The sequence below is a fragment of the Drosophila nasuta genome, chromosome X, assembly GCF_023558535.2.
Source record: "Drosophila nasuta strain 15112-1781.00 chromosome X, ASM2355853v1, whole genome shotgun sequence".
Classification (NCBI taxonomy): domain Eukaryota; kingdom Metazoa; phylum Arthropoda; class Insecta; order Diptera; family Drosophilidae; genus Drosophila; species Drosophila nasuta.
In genome coordinates this window covers 19,235,004-19,256,954 of record NC_083459.1, presented here as the reverse complement: position 1 = coordinate 19,256,954, position 21,951 = coordinate 19,235,004, and the positions used below count along the sequence as shown (strand labels likewise).

Sequence of the window (21,951 nt, the reverse complement as noted above, 5' to 3'; positions counted from 1 at the left end):
TCGAATCGTAGGATTTCCTCATATATCGATTGGCGCCTGCCTTTTGCAGCGGAACCAAACCAAAAACAACAACAACAAAAAGTACATAAATAAAGCACTAAACTAAAATATAAATAGCAACTGCAATAACCGCAAAAACACTTTCGAAAACTACTACAAATAATAATATTTCTGTGGATCGACTTGCAACGAAAGACTTAGGCAACGAACTCGCTGCCTAATTGTGCCATGTTTAATTGTACAAGTGTGCGTGTGTGTGTGTTTGTGTGTTGGTGTTGTGCTTGAATTTAGCAACTGCCACGCCCCCTTGCCGACCGCCCTCGCTCACACATAAATGGGCATGGAAATTGAAATTGTAAATTGGCTGCCCAAATTTTGACAGCTCACATGTGTGTGTGTGTGTGTGTTTGTGTGTGTGTGTTGGCTTAAATTATGCATTGAATCAATGGGCAGAGCAACCAAAATGCAAGTGTCGCAAATTGTGTAGCTCCGCATATAGTTGAGCCCACGCAACAGTCATCTCTCCCCCCTCCCTCCTTGCTCCTAACCCTTCACTCTTTTAGCATAATCCATCCACAATCTGTTTGGCCAGCTGCACGCTACAACTTGGCAATTAAATGCACAGTTGTTGTTGTTGTTGCTGTTGTTGTTATTTTTGGTTGCCAAACATTGCGCAACTGCATCCAACTGTGTCTACAGACTGATGCCCAGCTCCAAGTATGGAGATCTCTGACTGACTTCCAATCAAATAAATTGTCATTTTGTGTGTCACTTCTGATTGCAGATTAGATTGTCGACACTCTGATTAATTAACTAATTATGCATTGCACAAAACTTGGAGCTATTTTAAGGTATATTAGAGAAACCAGCTTCAAATGGATCAGAAATGAATAAGCTTGGTAATTTGGGAAAATTGTTAAATAAAAGAGTTTTATGTTAACTTCATTAGAGTATGCAAACATCTGATAATTTATAGCGAAAGATTTGCTAAATTTGTGAATCTTTAATAATAGTTTAAGAATATATTAAATTAAACAGGTTTTCTTTACTACAATGATATTATTGTATGCACTTATTCTTAAAACTGCTTTTAGTACTTTATGGTACTTATGGTATGTATATTTTGAATTCATTAGTATATCGATATTCCAATTGTTGTCTTCAGTATATATGTCTTGGTATATATTAAATATGTTTTTATAACGATATACCAATTGTATTTTTTGGTATATATGTATTTTTTTGTTATGTTGTGTGGCACATTTTAATTTGGTGTACTGTGTAACTTTGTGGTATATTTTAACTATATTAATATATCGATATTCCAATTGTTGTCTTCAGTATATATGTTTTGGTATATATTAAATATGTTATTATAACGATATACCAATTATATTTTTTTGGTATATATTTGTTTGTTATATTGTGTGGTATATTTTAATTTTGTGTACTTTGTAACTTTATGGTATATTTTAAGTGTATTAATATACCAATTGTTGTTTTCAGTATATTTAAAATTATGTGGTATATTATATTTGTGGTCTATTTTGAACGCATTTATATTATACTATATATACTAATTGTAGTCTTCAGCATATTTTCTATTTTTGGTATATTAATGTGGTATATACTTTGTGGTCCATTTTGATTTAATTTATATATCAATTGTAGAATTCAGTAAATTTTCGATATTTTCTTTATTGTGGTATATACTTTATGGTATATTTTGCATGCATTAGTATATAGATGTACAAATTTTAGACTTCGGTATAGTTTCGTATATTTTTTATATTAATTTGGTATATTTTTGGAATAATACTGCACTGTTTCACTTCTGTTTGCGTATGCAGCTTTCTTACTTGTTTGTATTTGAATTCAGTTGCTTGCGTCTTCTTTTATTTTAAATACTCATAACCTTCTGTTCTCAATTTATATTTATACTCCTTTTGGTTATGTAATCATCTACTCTACATTCACTCATCGCGCAATAATTAATGAGTTTTCATTTGAAATGCATTTCGAAAAACACTCTCAAACAACAAGTTTCAACATGAGATTTGATTGCCTTAAATTTATCAATGTGCTACAAGTGTTGATACTTTAAAAATCACACCAGAGGTCATGGCATTTGCTTTAATCTTTAATGTGTTTATTTTGTATTGTACATGCAAAGACAATAGATTGCCGAAATGCTTGATGCTTGTTATGAGTATTCTGAATTAATTATTAAAGCTTCCCATCAAATGAAGGCAAGCGAAGATTAAGTTATTGCAGTGCAGAGCGAAGCTAATCGCATTGGTTTTATTCTTTTTAGTTGAATAGTAGATCATTAATTATATGACTATAATTATTATTATAATATATTTTTGTTGCTCAAGAGTTTCATGCCAAAGAAAACGAAATAATGAACATAAATAACTAAAAGAAATATACTAATGAAATATTTATTTATTTATTGTATGTCATATAAAATAAAAGAAATCTTTATAAGCCATATACATAAAAATGTTAAATAAATGAAATCTTTGTTGAAGAAATAAATAGTAATTTCATAAAATCTATTTTATTTCAAAGCAATACTAAGTGAATAAAAATATTAATTGGGTTCATAGTAATTCTAAATACAAATTAAGTTAACAGCTTTGACTTGATAGCTGCATCCTCTTGGCGTTGCATAATGTGGCTGTGGCTGTGGCTGTGGCTGTGGCAGCTGTTTGAGTTGTGGCATAGCGCATATTGTTAACAACATAGAATTTGTCAATAGGCTTGTGAAAATTCCCAGGCGCTAACTGACTGACAGACTGATAGAGTGACAGACTGGCAGACTGGCAGAGTGAATGAGTGAATGAGTGAGTGAATGAGTGAGTGAGTGAGTGAGTGAGTGAATGAATGAGTGTGACTTGCAGCCAAGTTGATTTCCTGCATGTGCACCCACAACATTTGCAATGTTGCCATTATAATTGTGGCAACAGCAGCACTCCCAATATGTAAGTATATTATGCAGTTGAAGTTGCAGTTGCAGTTGAAGCCACATACGCTGTGAGGGTAATTAAAACGTCGCCTGCCGTGACAGCCACTGTGTTAAATTAAAATATCAGAAGCACGTGTAGCATCAACAACAACAACAACAAACAAATAACTGTGAAATGTGACACTACAACAGCAACACTTGAGTTGCATTCGTTGGTTGCATCACCAGCCAACTGCAACTGCATCACAAGCTGAGGAATGCGTAGGCGGAGGGCGTGTCAAGCCAGTTAACTGTCAACTAACTGACTGCACAAATTGTCCACTAACTGCAGACGGTAATTTGTTGTTCTTGCTGTTGTTGGCGCTCGCTCTGTTTGCCAATAAGAACAGCGAGCGAACACTAAATTCCAATTGGCAATCGAGTTTGTCAAGTTCGTTGTCTAAGTCATTCGTTTCGCTTGGCCCTTGCAATTAATTGCAATGCTGTTTATTTGATTTACTATTTGCATGGCAGGTTCTAACAGTTTTACTGTTATTGTTGTTCTTTAAGTTGCTGTTGTTGTTGTCGAAGTTGTTGTTGTTGCTGTTGTTGTTGCTGCACCCCCATTGTCAGCGCTTTTGTGGAATCTGAAGAGCTTGAAACTGGTCGCGTTCGCTTCGCTTGAATGTTAATTTCATGCAGACAAATGAATTGCTGATGAAGTTGACTGACTGACAAGAGGCTAACACACACACACACACTCGCATATGTGCTCCACACAAACACACACACACACACACTCACACACACGTGCGTTTGCCGCTGTTGCTAGAAGTTGAAATGTCAAAACATTTAAGTCCCAAAATGCAGTCGCTGACAATTTGCATTGTCTGCGTTGTTTTTCTTTTTTGTTGTTGGTAGATTTTTGGATTTCTGGTTGTCGTTGCTGTATTGTAATTGCTGTTGTTGCTGTTGTCAATTATGTCACAGCTGTTCAGCAATTTTTTGTTGCGGCAACAATGGGTTAAGCGCTGCCCCAGCAGCAGCCTTCAATTGAAAACGTGCGTCTGTTTTTTGGGCACAGATTTTTTTTTGTATTTTATTTCCAATTTGTCGACGTTGTCATCGTTGTTGTTGTTGTTGTTTTTGATGTGTTTTCTTTAGGAATTTAGTATGTGGCTGTTAATTTTGGCCAATGGCAACGACACACTTTGTGGTATCTGGTCAACATGTTGTTGTTTCTTTTCCTTTTTTTGTCTGTTTAGCTTGGGGATTTTTGTTATCTTTAAGGCGTAGCCAATGACAATTATTTACTGCGATTATATAAACACAAAGTGTCAGACACTCGAACTCAAACTCGAACTCTCAAATGGTTTCTGCCTTAATTTGTTGCACTTAATAATTCGAGACGGTTTTATAAATCAACGCATGTTCCACTCAACAATTAACAACAACTTTGAGAGGGGGCAACAACAACAACAACAACAGCGACAACAACAAACCGAACAAAACTTGTTGCTGTCGCTGTTATTGATTGCCATCGTAATTGGAGATAATGCACCCATATAGATCGGCAATAGGATCAGCGCATTAACGCGATAATCAATCAAAATACAGCAGGTATTCTATAAAAAGGATTAAGCATTGCTTTTATTCGATGTGAATATAGAAAAATATAGAACAGCAAAAATAATGTGAATCAATCATTATTTTTGCAAAGCTCTACAAATAATTCAAATGAACAATTCTTCTCTTTTAAATATTTATATAATAAATAAACTAATCTACTGCATTGATTTTTAAATATATTTTGTTATTAATGTGAAATTAAATTACCCCTTTCTTAAAGCTTTAAATAAGTGAAATGCAAAGTTTTTCTCTTCTCAAAAGAATTAATTTGCTGCAGAGCTTATAAAATGTATTTTGCTAATGAAGTAAAATGCAAAATTCTCTTTTAAAATTTTACACAAAAATTAATTCATTGCAGTGTTTCTTTTTTAATATAGCTTGCTGATGAAATTAAATTAAAAAGAAAAGGTTTTTAAGGCATACAAAATGATTAAAATAAAAGTTTCCTCTTATAAATATGTGTATAAAATGTATTTTGTTCATGGAATACAATGAAGCTTCTAAAGTTTTTGTACAATAAAATGATTGATTTATTGTAGTTTTCTTTTAAATATATTTTGTTACTAAATGAGATGAAAAATTTCCCATTTAATCAAAAGAATTTATTGTGTTAATGAAACTTAATGAGCATTTGAATAAAGCTTAGAAAATAATTCAAATAAAAAATTCCTCTTATACATTTTCGGATAACAAAAAAAAACTAAACAGCTGAAAAAATTAAAAATATATTCTTCTTCAAATATTTTCTGCAGATCATTTTGACTATATTTTGCTATTTAAATTTAAAGCTGAGCAAAAACTTCAAATGGAAAATTCCTCTTTAAAATGTTGTAAGCAATTAAATAATTAATTCGCTGCACAAATTAAAAATATATATTTTGTTGATGAAATGAAAAATTCCACTTTTTTTTGCTGCAGGGCTTTATTTAATGTATATTTTGTTTAATGTATTAACGACCCACGCAACAAGCGAACCCAACCAGTTATATAATAAGTATGCACAATAAATTATGTTATTAAAATGCAATCAGTAAATTGATTAATTGTCAGCACTCGAAATAAACGTTTGAACTTGCTTTGATGGAATGCTGGTACGTGAGTAATTAATTAACAGAGACTTTGCATTACATTGACTTGGGATTTGAAACAGAGATAGAGAAAGAGATAGAGAGAGAGAGAGAAAGAGATAGAGAGAGAGAGTTAGTTGACTTCGAATGGAATTATGCAATTTATCGCAAATTGTGTGTGGCTCAGTTTTGCTGTCAGTGACTCTCAAACTGTGCTGCGACACTAACTCGATTTGAATTTGAATTTGTTGTGCATACTATATTTAGATTATAGCCGCGCCTGAATTATCTGGTTAAACAACAATCATTGCACGCATTCAAACGAGTACTCGCAATTCGCACTCACTATTCACACTCACTATTCGCAGAGTCTTTTTTGTTTTTATACCCGCTACTCAAAGGGTAGAAGGGTATTATAACTTTGTGCCAGACAGAAGGAAGAAATTCTTAATCAGCATCAACAATCGAGACGATATAAAAACGTCTGTCTGTCTGTCTGTCCGTCTGTATAAACACTTAGATCTCAGAAACTATACGAGATAAAGTTATATTTCTTTTTCGACAGCACTTTTTATGTTTGCACACAGATCAAGTTTGTTTAAAATTTTTGCCACGCCTACTTTTGCACCCGCAAATCGATAAAACACGAATAACAAGCGCAATTTTGTACCTAGAGCTAAGATTTTTGATACATACAATAATAACTATAGTATTTAAAATTCCTGAGAATTTGGTTGCAATCAGATAAAAGTTGTAGAAGTTATTTAAGTTATAGGTAAAAACGCCTACATACTACAATCTGGTATATTTTTAATCTGTTTTTTTTTAATCAAAAATACAATTACAAAAATAATGTTAAACATTATTTATATGTATGCATATTGTTATTGATTAATGTGTGCCAATTCTTAAGTTTCCTTAGCATTATATCAATATACCAAATATAGCTATTGGTATATTTTTAGTATTTTTGTGGTATATGAAATTGGTGTATATTTTAAAATTAATACCACACTGTCAATATACCATATATAGCAGGGTATATTTTCAGTATTTTTGTGGTATATGAAATTGGTATATATTTTAAAATTAATACCACACTTTTTTGCTTATATTCACAATGTGTAGCAGGTATCTCACAGTCGAGCACACTCGACACGCAGCTTTCTAACTTGTTGTTGTTTTTTGTTTTTCTTTTTAGATCTGTGAACAATTACAATTAAAGGCGAGGCAAGGTCGTCGCCGGCGGTTGAATGAAATTAACATTTGCAATGACTTAATACAATTTAATTGCCATAGAAAATGGAGTTGAAGCTGCTTCAACTGTGGCAGTTGCAGCTGCCACACACACGCACGATGAAAATGAAAATCAAGTCGACTCGACTCGAGTTGAGTTGATTTAAGTTGAGTTGAGTGCAACGCACTGAGAAAACTGGTAAACAGCAATCTCAATTTTTAGCGGTCTGACCAAATGGAGGCAACTGCCTCCTCCTTCTTCTCCTCCTTCTGGCGTTGACTGCATATCATTAAATTGGCCTGCACTTGTCAGTTATATTTTGTGCACCTTACACCTCCCTTACACCGCCCCTTGCTGTTGCCCCTTTCACTTTCAATTTTGCCCAGTGGGCAGTTCAACGATTTGTTCCGCGTATGTCTCGATTTTCCTTTGCTTTTCTAGTTTTTCTTCTTCGCATTTTTGTTTTTTGTATTTATTATTGCGCACTTCAAGGAAAAACTTTCGCTGCATGCAATTTCTGCAGCATTTCCTGTCCATTAACACAGACCTAATAAATACAGCAGAGAAAAAAAAATCAAAAAATCAAAAATTCAAAAACGAAAACACGAAAAAAAATATGAAATTGCTTTTGATAATAAGTGCGAGAGTCTCTCATACGCAGACAAAAACACGTGAATTATGTAATTTCTGGGTAATTGGGGAATCAAATTTATGCACTTTTTTTTGTTGTGTTGTTGTTGAAGCCAAACAACAACAACAAGGGCGACAATAAATTGCAGAAAGAAAAAATAGGCAAGAAAGCCAATCAACAATCAACAATCGACAATTGACAATTGATGACTTTGAAAATACGTTGAAAATAAATCCTATTAGGCTGGCAATTTTCAATGGGATCAATAAGAGGCGACTTGAAGGAAATCTCATCAAATTATTATGCTTGTTAAAATACTATTGCTATTAATAGTGAATATTCAATGATGAATTTCAATTTTAATAGACTTGTTATTACATATTATGTACGAATAATTATTTTCGAATTTTATACCTATTTTACCTTAATTCTAATTTAACATTATTATTAGTTAGTTTATTGAAATAACGAATACCATTCAACTAAGGCCATCAAGCTAATGAATTTTCAAATTTAAAGATGTTTTGTAAATTTGAATTTAAAAAAAAAGAAGTAAATTTTATTATTTCTTTCCTTTTTTGTAACTTACACAATTTACTATTTTGAAGAAATTTTTGTGTTTTCATTGGAATATTAAATATAGACGCAAAATTTACGAATGATTTTGATGTTTTCAAATTTAAATAATACTGTTTAATAATTACTTTTGGAAAATCTCTTTTTTTTGTGCTTTATATGTTTGTCACTTAGACAGAATACTTAAAGAGTGTTGACACAACTTGATGCTTGAAAATAAAAAATATATAAAATAATAGAAAAAATGTCTAATGACCTATAAAATTTATTCAGAAAATATTTCCATTCTTCATTGAAATTTTTATCGCAAATTGTAGAATGTTTTATGATATTGATGTTTGAAATTTGAGCAAAAAAACTAAATAACAATTTTAAAATATTACACATTTTTTTTGTAATATTTCTATATTTTTGCTTTATATATTCTATTGCTATTTGGATTTGAATCAATTTCTTCTATTCAAAAAATTTTTCCTTTTTCATTCTCCATTTGTGTTTAATGTAGACACAAAAATATAAGACAATTTAATATTTGAAAAGTTATAAACTAAATAATAATAATGTCCACACATTTCCTTGTTTTATTTAAAGACTATATTTTTACTTTCGCGCTCGTTGTATTTTAATGTAGACAGAAATAACTAAACTAAACTAAATAACAATACTTTTAATATTTTATTTAGAACACATTTTCATTTGTAACATTTTCGTTGACCAAAGTGAACAACTCGAAATTGGGAAAGTATAAATTGAGCTGCTTATCAGTTTAGCTTGTTTCCGCTAAAGCGCAATTAAAGCTAATTTGGCATATCTCACGAGCAGGAATTTGTTATCGTAGAAGTCAAAGATAAAGTTATTCAGATCGGTGCAAGGCTAAAACTGAAAAGTATTGTTATTAAAGCAATTGTTCATAAATACGAGTACTTTCCATTTTTTTTTTTTTTTGGTAGCTTACAATCTGAAACTCTAAACAACTTACTTTATGTGGCATGTGCTCGAAATTGTTTTTGTTGCTATACAACAATGTACTACTCTAATAATTGTTGTGCTTTATGGCCAAAAAAAACAGTACCAAAAAAATTGACATGACTTTTGAAAGAAACTGCACTGGTTTTTGTTGTTGTTGTCGTTGTTGTTGTTGTTGTGTTTCTTTAGAGTTTGTGAGACTTTTTGTTGGTTATGTTTTTGGGTTGTTATTCGCTCGTTTAGTGGCCAGCTTGGAAGTTTGTCTGTTTCGTCGTTGTTGGCCTAAATTTTGGTGTGTGCCCAGCCCAACCACAGCAACAGTCACAGCAACAGCCACAGCCCAAGTCCATCGACTTGGACTTAGATTGAGATTGAAAGAAAAAAAAGCTAGAGTCTTAAAACGAGACTGTAAAACATTGCAGTGTACACCAGACAAGTGGCAGACAAACAGTCGCGTTTAAAGCTGAGAGCAGAAAGAAACTGGAACTTGAAGTACAACTAAATGATCGATGATCGTTATTGATCGACATCGACACAAATACAGACATGCATTAGTATCGATATAAGCAGAGCGTTGAAGAACCATTTGCCCTTCCCTTTTGTTTGAGTCAGACAGTTGAAATCTCAATAACAGTGGCTCTCAGTAACTGATATAACTAATCGCATTGGTTTATGGTTTTTTTTATGTTTTTTTGCCCCAAAGATTTAAGTTGCCTTCAAGATCATCGAGCTTTGATGCTTAAAATCACGTTTTTTATTAAAGAATGTTGAATGCTGATTTCACAACCATCTCAAAGCATAAAGCATAGAAGTTTAGTTTGCGAAATATCCAAAATTGATTATCAAAGAATCTTTAAGCAATTAAATAATATATATAATATTTACATTTAATTAAGAAATCAGTAAACTGACCTAAAACATAAATAATTTTACCTTGCAACTGACCCAGTTCATAAATATTTGAGGAAACAATTATATTGATAGGAAATCTTGAAGAAAAAAAAACCTTAATAATTGAACTAAATAATTTGTTGCTTGTATACTTAAATAAACAATTATGCTCTCGAAAAAAAAGAAACTTCCATTTGTTGTCATAAAAAATATCTAATGACATTGTCAACTCACTTTTCCCCCCCATCAAGATGAAGCATTTTTGTTATCTTAACTTGAGAATTTATTTTCATTTTATTAAACGAACGTTTGTCTGCACTAGTTTTCTAAGTATGCCGTCACTTAAGAACGTTTAAGATCTGTGTAAAATGAGTTAAATTCTACACTTGTTTTAAGTGTGTCGTTTAATCTTAAAAAAAAAAAATACTTGTGTTTTCACAGCTTTCGACTTAAGCCGGCTGCGCAGTTTGGCAGCCATTGGAGTGCTAAAGGTTTACTATTTGATATTTATTCAATTCAATTGTTTCGCAACTTACGTTAATTGAAGAGCAACTGAGGTTTTCCTTTGTTGAAATTATATTTGCCGGTGGTGATGATTTTCTTCTTCTTGTTGTTGTTGTTATTGTTATTTATCAGCAATTTTCACTTGGTCTTCGTTGATGCTGTTGTTGTTGTTGTTGTTGTTGTTTTTTCATTAGCAAGTTGAATGAAATGTCTCTGTTTCTGTTTCACTGTTGCTCCGTTGATCTCTCAGCTCTTGAAGCTGTTGCTGCTGCTGCGTGCAATTAAAATTCAACAAATTCCATTTCACTTCAACACACACACAAGCACATCAACCAAAATAAATACAGAAAAAAAAACTAATAATAATAAGTACGAGTAATCTCACACACAGAGCGACACACTCACACTAATACATGCGCAGATGCTGCGTGGTGTGATCAATGAAACGCGAACAGTCAAAAAATCAAGAAAAAAAAAAGCGAAGATAAACGAAAACGCAGCTGAAGCTGGGGAGTGAGAAGGAGAGAGAAGCTCACACTCACACACACACACACACACACTACCGTTAAACCGCAAAGTTTTAGCTGCACTGACTGCCAAAGCACACGACACTTGTTCGTTTCGTTTCGGTTCGCTCTTCCTTTTAGTCGTTATCTGTATTGTTGTTGTTGTTTGCCGCTGTTGGCTCGCTTTGGTTTTCGCTTTGCGTTTTGCGTTGCGTTCGCTTAGCGCGTTCGTCACTGACTGAGCTGAGACGGCGACTGCGACTGCGCGAACGTAACTATTTTTTTTTGTCGGTTCGTTCGACGTCGCTGCCAAAGCTGCGCTTTAAGCTTTGTGCTTGTGCTTTGGTATGCCAAGGCATTGTCGTTGTCGTTGTTGTTGTTGTTGTGGCTGCTGCGGCTGCTGCTGCTGCTAACTTTACAACCTGTTCGCGTAAATCTGCGTTTAAAGAAGTGCCGACAACAAACGGTAATGAGCGTGCAGCGCATGCGCACAGCAACAGCAACAGCATCGAAGACAACAACGACGACGACGACGTCGCGACGTCTGCTTTCGAATTGAACTTTTTAGCCTCGCCTTGCCTCGCATCTTCTTCTTCGTCTTCATAATCGTAATCATGCTGTGTGTGTGATCCACAGCTGTGCAGCTGTGACGTCAGCAAAACATTCTTAAGACGAAATGTGAAACCAATTGAAAGCTTAAGTGCGATGCGTTCGTTTTCTTCAAATTTATTTTTCGAGTCTCTTTGCACTCTTCTCACACCTTGTGTGTTTATCTACAGCTCCATATCTCGAGAGAGTGTCGAGAGTCTGTGTCTACAGTCAGATGTCAGATGTGTGTCGGTCTCATCTGCGATATCAATGGAATAATATCTCAATAAATATTCGACTTTGCATCTTTTTATATGTTTAATCAGAATTCAAGTTATTCCACTTCTTAAATTCTGTCTAATATCACACATATGTATATTTTAAATTATATTCACAACAACAATTGAGTAATAGAAGAAGAACAAGTAAGAAAGTTACAGTCGAGTGTGCTCGACTGTGAGATACCCGCTACCCATTTTTAATAAAGGCAAAATATTGCGTTATCATTTTCAAACTATACCGAAAATACTAAAAAATACTAAAAATATACCGAGCGGTATATTTGGTAGACGGCACAATATACCAGATTGTCGGATAAAGCAACTCAGACCCCCAGTAAGAAGGCGTTTTTGCCCATACAAAAGTATTTATTTAATACCTTCCACAATTTTTATCTAATCGCAAGAAAATTTTTAGAAATCACAACCACTATAGTTGTTATTGTATATACCAAAATTCGCAGCTCTAGCTTTAAAATAACGGCTGCTATTCGTTTTTTTTTTATTTTCGGGGGCGGAAGTGGGCGTGGCAAAAATTTGAAACAAACTAGATTTGCGTGCAAACATAAGAAATGCTGTCGAAAAAAAATTATAGCTCTATCTCTTATAGTCTCTGAGATCCAGTGTTTCATACGGACGGACGGACAGACGGACAGACACACAGACGGACAGACGGACATGGCTATATCGTCTCGGCTGTTGACGCTGATCAATAATATATATACTTTATAGGGTCGGAGATGCCTCCTTCTATCTGTTACATACATTTCCTGCCGGCACAAAGTTATAATACCCTTCTACCCTATGGGTAGCGGGTATAAAAAGAGTTGTGTGTAATAAACAATTAGGGGGCGTTCCCTTAAAACCATTTAAATTGTTTTTGTAATTTTCTCTCTCGCAGCGATGTGATGAAATGCAACAACAACATAATGAATGCTGTTTAAGAGAAAACATTTTGAAAACTTAAATTTATTATGATTATCATCATCGCAGACGAAAAAGAAAGAGATTCAAAACTTTTTATAATACAATATAAAATCATATAAAAAATACAAAAATATTAAATAGTGCATAAAATGGATTTTTAAAATCCAGAAAAAAAATATAATAATCTTTAAAGTAAAAAATTTAATTTTAGATATTAAAGAAGTAAAGTGTGAAATTTTTGGATACAACATATCAGAAATATATTACGATTATGTTAATTAATTGAACAAACATTTATACACATACATATATATTATTTTTGATAATAACTTTGACCATTTGTTGTCATACATTTTATAGCGAGTCTGATCAGAATATATTTCTCATGTTTGATGATATTTGCTTTAATTTTTTTTTTTTGGGTTCCACTTCACGTTTTGTGTACAGCAAATTGAAAGTATTTTCAGTGCGAAACTGAAACCCGTTTAAGTTTAGCTTAAATCGCGTTTTGCTTGTTTTCTTGTTGTAATGTTTGACTTTATGTTAATTGAATTTGAGATGTGATTGTTCCGAGTGTTCTGGTTGTGTCTGTTTCGCTACATTTGAGGTGAACTTGATGGCGTCAGTTGTTAGTTGTCAGTTGGATTATATAAGAATTATGCAGGTCAGAGTTCGTTATACTATTCATTCATCATTTAGTAGACGATGATAGTAACTGTTGCAATGCGCGAAACGTTAAACGGAATTTTCAAGCCTCATAAACAAAGCTGAAGAAAACTATCTTCCCCTTATTATAAACCATTTCGACTGAAAATTGAGTAATTAAATGCGAGTACTACGAATGTAACCAGCTGTGGGCAGCCAGCGGCACCTTAAGTAGAGCGCGTTCAACTTCATTAGTGTGTGGGTTATGTGAAAGCACACACACACACACAGACACAACACAATACAGACAGCTTGCAACAATGTGTGGCACGCGTCGTCAGCCTCAAAAAAATGAATATAAAATATTTGTATGCACAAATATATTTCGCAACTGGGAAGAATGCTGGACAAGCTGCATCGAAAGTGGAAATTTACGCAAGTGCAGCAAACAACAACAACAAAAAAATAGCAAGTGTTTTAAAAACTAAACAAAAAAAAACCCTCCTCCTGGCCAGACGGCAACAAGTGGCCAACACGACTGGTTTTTGTTTATTTGTTGTTGTTGTTGTTGTTGTTTCTTTACTGTTTGCCTGCTTATCCTAAGCGAGTGAGCTTGGGTTATTTATGTAAGCTGCTGCAACGATTGCAAGCGACAAGTTTGTGTCTTAAGTCTTTCGTTTTTGACGCTCACACATATATATAAATTTTTTTTGTGCCTGCCGCATTGCGAAAGGCCGCAGCATGATAAGCAGAATAAATAATCAAATCGATGCATTGAAATTGCACATTTCTGTCGCCGTCGCCGTCGTCGTTGCAACAAGCTGCTGCAACTTACACGATAGCCAACAACCAATTAATAATAATAAATGCTCGCACACACACCAAAAAAAAAAACAAAAAACAAAAGCAATGAATATTCAAGCGAGTTAAGCAACCCAAACAATGCTTTAACTTATAACAACGCCAAATCAGCTGCAATCATTTTACTTTACTTTACTTTACTTTAGTTTACTTTAAAAATATTTGTAGAACGTCATTTCGGGTTTTCAATGCATATTTATGAAGTTGAATTAATTTGAAACAAATTTTAATGCAGATATGTGCTTTAAGCTTTAACAGATTAATTAGCAACGATCTTAAATGGTCTTAGTAAAGTAAAGTATTCAGAAATTTATTGTTGTTGTTGTGTATTTAATAATGTTCAACTTTGTATAACATACAAGTATATAATTTTTATACATATTTAGTTTAAATAGAATAAATAATAAATAAAATGAAATTAATGGAAATTAAATTAAATTTTTTTTTATATATATTCTTTATTTATTTACAATCTATCTATCTAAAGATAATAAGTAAATTCTATGTAAATTAAATAAAATGAAGCGAAAATAATGAAAAATAATATAAAGCTTGTTCAACTCTAAGAATGAAATGAATATTTTACCATGAGCAACATTAAACTGCTATCTTTAACAATTATTGTTAACAATAACTCACAAAGAAGTGTGGTAATTTACTAGATAAAAATGTGTTAACTTAATTATAATATTACAACAATTAATAAGAATTTCAAAGTAAAAATATTATATATTAATTTTTAAATAAACTTTAAATTAAAAAGTTATTATATAATATACTTATAATAAATTGAATTAGAAAAGAATTTTGAATTGAATTATTATTTGAATTATACGAATTGAAGTTTAAAGTAATTCATATAATATAGTAGCGTTAAAAGCAAATAATTGCATAAGCTGAGAAGATAGCGTTAAGAAATCGCTTAATGATTTCTATTATGTTTAAGTTGTGAAAGCTTTTCACCAAACTCGAAAGTCAACTTTTAGTATTACATCTAACTCAAGAGCTAATTCATTCTTGATTATATCATTCACATTGAAATTTGCCACTAAATTCTAACAGTAAATCAAATCGCACAAAAGATTGAAAAGAAGAAAAAAATAAAGTGAGCTAACAACAAATGCGAGTAAATGAGATTTTGTTTAAAGGTTGCTGCTGCTGGTTGCTGCTGCTGGTTGCTGTTGATAACTATGTATGGCTATGATATCATGAGTGCGCCAGTAAGTGGCAAGTGCCAAGTTCAGTTGATGTTGATTAATCGCCTGGCAATTCGTTGCAGCCAAGCCTCAAAAATGCCAAAGTGACGCAGACAGCAAGAGAGAGAGAGAGAGAAAGAAAAAGAGACAAAGCGTTGGTAATCCATGTAAATATGCCAATGATCTTTCGCCAGCAAAACGAACGAAGAAACGAACGAACGAATGTTAAACCGGCAGCAAACTTACACTTTTTACCGGCTACGTTTGACTGCTTTCACTCTTCATTGGATTCTTTCATAAATTGAACTCGCTCGCACAACAGGTAGACGACGACGCTGTTTATTTAGCATGAGACTTTTGGGAGAAATGTACGAAAGACGCAACAAAGCAGAGAGACAGATAGAGTAAGAGACAGAGAGAGAGAGAGCGAAGACAAGTTGGCGTGGCACACGGCACACGGCGCGTATGCGCAATTTGCCATGTCCGCATAGCGCCTTCTTCTTGTGCGTAATTAGCGTGCAATTGACAACGAGAGACAGACAGACAGACAGACGGACAGCTAGAGAAGCGAAACCCGACTGGTCAGTTTTGTGATGATTAATGAACTTAACCGCTTGCCAATTGTCCGGCAGAAGTAATTATGTGCCGACCACATATCGAGCTTGTTTGCGAAAATTGGAAAACAGGATACGAGCAGCCACAGCAGCTGCAATATGTCAATTGTAAAGCTCTTCTCTCTCTCTCTGACTATCGCTCTCGCTCTTTGCTCTCACTCACTCTCTCTTTCGTTGAGGGCAATCATCAAGAGCTTGACCACTTGAGCTGCTTTCCCACAGCGTGGCGCGGGTGCTGAGCTAACAACAACAACAACAACAATGGAATCTATTAAATATGCATAGCATCCATAACAACAGCCAAGCAATCGTAACAACAACAACAACAAAAACTACTGCTATCAGCACTCATCGATTTTTCAGTCAAATTTTCGAGTGAAAAAGAAAGTGAAGCTGCCAACTGAAGGCAGCTGGTCAACAACAACAACAACAACAAAAAAAACAACAACAACTGTTGTCGACTTGTTGTCGATGTCGAATTCGAGCTGAAATTCAATTTCAATTTTATTTTTTTTTTTTGGTTTCGGACTTTTGTTTTGTTGTAATTTCTGCCATCAACACAACACAAGATGTTAACAGATTTTTCTATGATTTTCTATTATGCAAATCGAATTGGCCAAAAACTCTGATTGTCTGATATTCATGGCATGTATTGAATGTCTATAACAACTGCTGGCAAATAGTTATTTGCGCTGTTTATGTTCAAATATTGCACTCCATATTATGCCATTGCCATTGGACTTATTGAAGGAGAGATCAGGCTGATGATTTCAAGTAATCAATGCATACTCGTATTGTGGCTGTTCAAATGTTCGCTTCAAACATAATAAAGCAAGGAGATTTTTAATATTCAATTTTCAGACAGAAGAAAGAGAAGTTCACGAAGTTTTTATAATGAAGAAATTGTAGAGAGAAACTTAAGTGAAGCAGCTAAAATTTTAATTAGAACATGACATAAATGCATAAAAAGAACCCAGAAAAAGAAAGAAACTGCAAATAAATATTAAAAGTATGCCATAACAAACATTTGGAAAGAAAGGAATACAAAATACATATAATCACTTTCTGAACAAAAATTTAAGCAGAGTTGCAAACGAAATTTAATTTTCAAAATCAAATAATCGTGAAACTAATGCAATCAAAAAAAAAAAAAAATCAAGCAAATTAAATGCACAAAATGAGTGCAACAAAAAAAAAATAAAATTTAATATAAATAATTTCAGATTAATTATTAAAAATCTATTTTAAGGTAAAAGTTAAAAGAAATAATTAAGTACAAATAAAGAATAAAATTAAATAAAAATAATAAGAGAAAGATTTATTCGCTGCCCTCGCGATTTATTCGCTGCCCTTAAAAGAGAAAGATAAGCCATAAACGTTAGGATCAATTATAATTATGTGTAACCTTTTTAAATAAATAAATATTTAAGAGTCTTAATAAGTATTGAATAGCAGAAAAACTACCAAATTAAAAATAAGATAAGTAAATACGTTAAAATTGTAATTAACAGAAATAAAGTTAAGCAAAACAGCTAAGAAATAAGTAAAAAAAAAAAAACTATAAAATACAATCAATAAAATTTATTTAGCATTTAATTTCACATATAATTCCTTCAAATAGATCTTGAAATAAATTCAAAATACGAGCAAGCAAATTAAATTGACCTAATAAGTAAAAATATATAAAATAAAAGCGATTTACGAAACATTTTTAGGAGAGCTTTCTAACATGCAAAAAATGATTACAAACAAGCGAAAGACATCATTGAATAACACTAATAACTGAATTATATGCCAAAAGGTATCTTTAGTATTATATTATAATAATTAAACAATAAGCGATTTAACACAAATATGGAATATTTAGCTGTTGATCTTATTGTAGTGAGAAGCATCATTTCGATCGTGAACATATTGGATTGCTAATTGGGATTCAGGCATTTCTATTATTAGATGATTTCAAAGGCAAATATTCAGCTCTCTTTTCGAAACGAAATCTATATACTTGTATTACCACATGGTGTGAATATGCATGTGAGTGTGTGTGTGGGTTGTGTTGTTGATATGCTGTTCGCGCATTTGCATAAATTGGCAAAGTCTCGAATAGCTTAAAGCTAGAACTTTCCCCATGGCGAAACTTTCGGGCACAACACATCACAACAAACACAACAAACACCCGCACCCAAAAGCAAAAGCAAAAGCAACCAAATGCCAAACAGCGCACAGCTAATGCATATCCATATAACACACATTTACATACACGTGTCTGTGTGTGTGTGTGTGTGTGTGTGTGTGTGTGTGTGTGTGTGTGTGTGTGTGTGTGTGTGTGTGTGTGTGTGTGTGTGTGTGATGGGCACACTTCTACTCTTGTTACAGCTGAACTGCGTCTCTTTCTTTCTTTTCACTTGGCGCGCGGGCAAAATTAAGCAAAACTAAAAAACTAAATTGAGTGGAAACTTTTTCCATATGCGGCCAACTTAGGAAAAAATGCTAATTACAGTTGTTAAAGGTGCGCACCAAAAATGAAAATTGCTGATGCAAATGAAAATCACCAACAACATCAACAACAACAACAAGAGAAACAGTAAGAAACGGAAAACGAGAGCAAGAGCGTCTAAACTGCGTTCTGCAGCATCGAGCAATACAAAAGACTTAGGCAACGAACTTGCTGAGTGTCCAAGCCCAAGCAAATGTTGCAAGCTTTGCACACAGTAGATCATCACTAAAGCAAACACAACACAGAACTATGCTAATAGAAAGTGAGTTGAGTTCAAAATTTATTAAAAGAGTTGTCAAAAAAGATAGAAGAAATTTAAAGAATTTGCAAAATAAATGTAATATTAAACTTGAACTATAAATTAGCCATAGCTTCAAAATAATAATGTCAATTCAGCTTGCGGATTTTTTTTTTATCAAATTAAGAGCGAAAGAATGAATTTAACTTATCAATTCAAATGATTTCGTAGAACACTGATAAAAAAAACTAACTAAATCTGCATTTGTTTTCTTTATTTATCTGGCTACTTGTTTTTATATTTAATTAATTTAATTTATTTCTCAATTTTCATTTATATTGACATTTTCAAATTTTTATTTTTTTAATTTGTTTTTATATCTTACTTTTATTTTAATTTTTTTGTAAATTTATAATTTGAGTTGCATAGAATTAGTTTCTAATTTATTGTGCTTTTTATATTTTACTTTTATTTCCGAATTTTTCAAAATTTTTTATTTTGTTTTATATTTATTTTACTGTTTGTTTTTTTTGTGATATTGAGTTCAAATTGGTATATTTATATTCATTTATATTTGTTTAATTATTTTATAAATATAATTTCAGCTAATTGTTTTATTTATTATTCTATTTTATATCATATTCATATTTGTTTATATTTATATTCCTATTTTATAAATATAATTTCAGTTATACAATTCTATTTATTCTTCTATTTTGCTGCATATTTATATTCATTAGCATTTATTTTATATTTTTTAAATATTATTTCAGTTATATTATTATATTTACTTTTCCCATTTTGTAAATAAAATTGTCAAGGAGATGCTTCCATCGAATTACTTAGCTACTCTGCTTATGGCCTTAATGCCATAATAATAAACTGAGCGTGTTAACTTTTAGTCTAGCCGACGACAAATTGAAAGTGCCTCCAAGTTAGTCATGTACGGGTGTTTGGGTATGCATGAGTGTTTTGCTCTACGATTATCATGAGGTACGCAGAGTCGTCGAGTCAAGACTTGTTGTACTCGTAATTGCAGCTAAGTACTAAGTTATCTTTGCCGCGCCATCAGCGCTGTTGCAGTTCATTACTCGCCTTACTCCCATTCACAGTCGCAGTCACAATCGTATTCATATTCGTAGACAAGTGAGTGTAGTCTGAGGGCCACAACACAGATAGTGGGTGATGTTGATGTTGTTGTTGTCGTTGTTGTTGTTGTTGCTCCGTGCATGCCTTGCATACGCAATTTTAGAATACAGAAACAGAAACGAATGCCAAACACGAATTGAAAATTTGCAATCGAATGTGGATCGAGGTTAATGCATGCTATGTATATAGTATAGTCTCTGTCTCTCATATCAAAATCGTATCGTACAGCTGACAAGTGAAAACGTTCAAACGAAATACAGAAATAAAACAAAAACCGGCTGCGTCTCTCACTCATTCTGACTGCGTCTCGACGAGTGTCTCCAACTCCCACAGTTCCCAAATTGGGTCTGGGCTGCGACGACGGTCGTTGACAGCACTTTCACTTGGCTTCATCATCATTGATCATGTTGATCATGATTAACGTTGAGTAATCCGTATTCTAGCAGAACAACTTGAATATATACTTTTGCATAAGACAAAAGAATTGAGATCTTTATTCCGGAAAGCATCGACGAATCATCATGATCATTATCATTGAGTGATCAATTTGAACTAGCAGAATAACTTTTATATATACTTTTGCATAAAACACAATTTCAATGTGATGAGCTGCATGATGATCATCAAGATGATCCTCATTGTGCAATCCATTTAAACTATAGAACTTTTAAAGATACTTTTGCATAAGACAGAATAATAAAGATCTATATTTCGGAAAAAAACCAAGAGTCATCATGATCAATTCCTTTTCTAGCAGAACGACTCTTAAATATACTTTTGCATATAACAGAATTTCAAAGTGATGAGCTGCATGATGATCATCATGACGATCCTCATTGAGTAATCCATGTAATCCAACTTTAAAATATACATTAGCGTAAAACAGAACAAGTAAGAAAGCTACAGTCGAGTGTGCTCGACTGTGAAATACCCGCTACCCATTTTGAATAAAAACAATATATTTTGCGGTATTATTCTCAAAATATACCAAATATACTGCAAAAATACTAAAAATATACCAAATACTATATGTGGTATATCGATATAGTACCGCATTCAAAATATACCATAGACGGCACAATATACCAGATTGTCAGCCAAAGCAACTCAGACCCCTAGTAAGAAGGCGCTTTTGCCCATACAAAAGTATTTCTTTAATAACTTCGACAATTTCTATTTGATCGCAACCAAATTTTCAGGGATCATAACTACTATAGTTATTACTGTATATATCAAAATTCGTAACTCTAGCTTTAAAATTACGCTTGTTATTCGATTTTTTTGATTTGCAGGGGCGGAAGTGGGCGTGGCAAAAATTTGAAACAAACTTGATCTGCGTGCAAACATAATAAATGCTGTCGAAAAAAATTATAGCTCTATCTCTTATAGTCTCTGAGATCTAGGTGTTCATACGGACAGACGGACAGACGGACAGACGGACGGACGGACAGACGGACGGACGGACAGACGGACATGGCTATATCGTCTCGGCTGTTGACGCTGATCAAGAATATATATACTTTATAGGGTCGGAGATGCCTCCTTCTACCTGTTACATACATTTCCTGCCGGCACAAAGTTATAATACCCTTCTACCCTATGGGTAGCGGGTATAAAAATAAAGATCACGAGGATCCTCATTGAGTAATCCATTTGAACTATGTACATAACAATTTAAACAAAAATTCTGTAGCATAAGACAGAAAAATAAAGATCTTTGCTTCAACATCATAATGATCATCATTGAGTAATCTAGCTGAACAACTTTGAAATATACTTTCAAGTGATCAGCTTCATGATCAACTGCATGATAAGTAATCCATTTCAATTATAGAACAATTTTAGTAGACATAGCATAAGAATTTCAAATAATAAGTTTTATCATCATCATTCGTTTTCTCTCAGAACAACTTTAAAATATACTTTTGCATGAAACAAAATTTCAAGTGATAAGTTCATGATGATCATGATGAGCCTCATTGAGTGATCCATTTCACCTAT

General features: G+C 33.0%; 1 protein-coding gene across 2 annotated transcripts in view; it reads right to left on the bottom strand.

Annotated features, from left to right (window-relative positions):
• LOC132797238 (uncharacterized) overlaps window positions 1-11,208 on the bottom strand; it is a 30,893-nt gene extending 19,685 nt beyond the window's left edge. Inside the window, exon 1 of one of the 2 annotated variants that reach the window (XM_060808853.1) lies at window positions 10,484-11,208. The gene's annotated coding sequence lies outside the window, so the exon portion shown is untranslated. Of the gene's footprint in view, window positions 1-1,859; window positions 1,874-10,483 lie in introns of those variants that run through there. The other variant, XM_060808854.1, reaches the window with a different exon arrangement.
• Window positions 11,209-21,951: the final 10,743 nt, after the last annotated feature.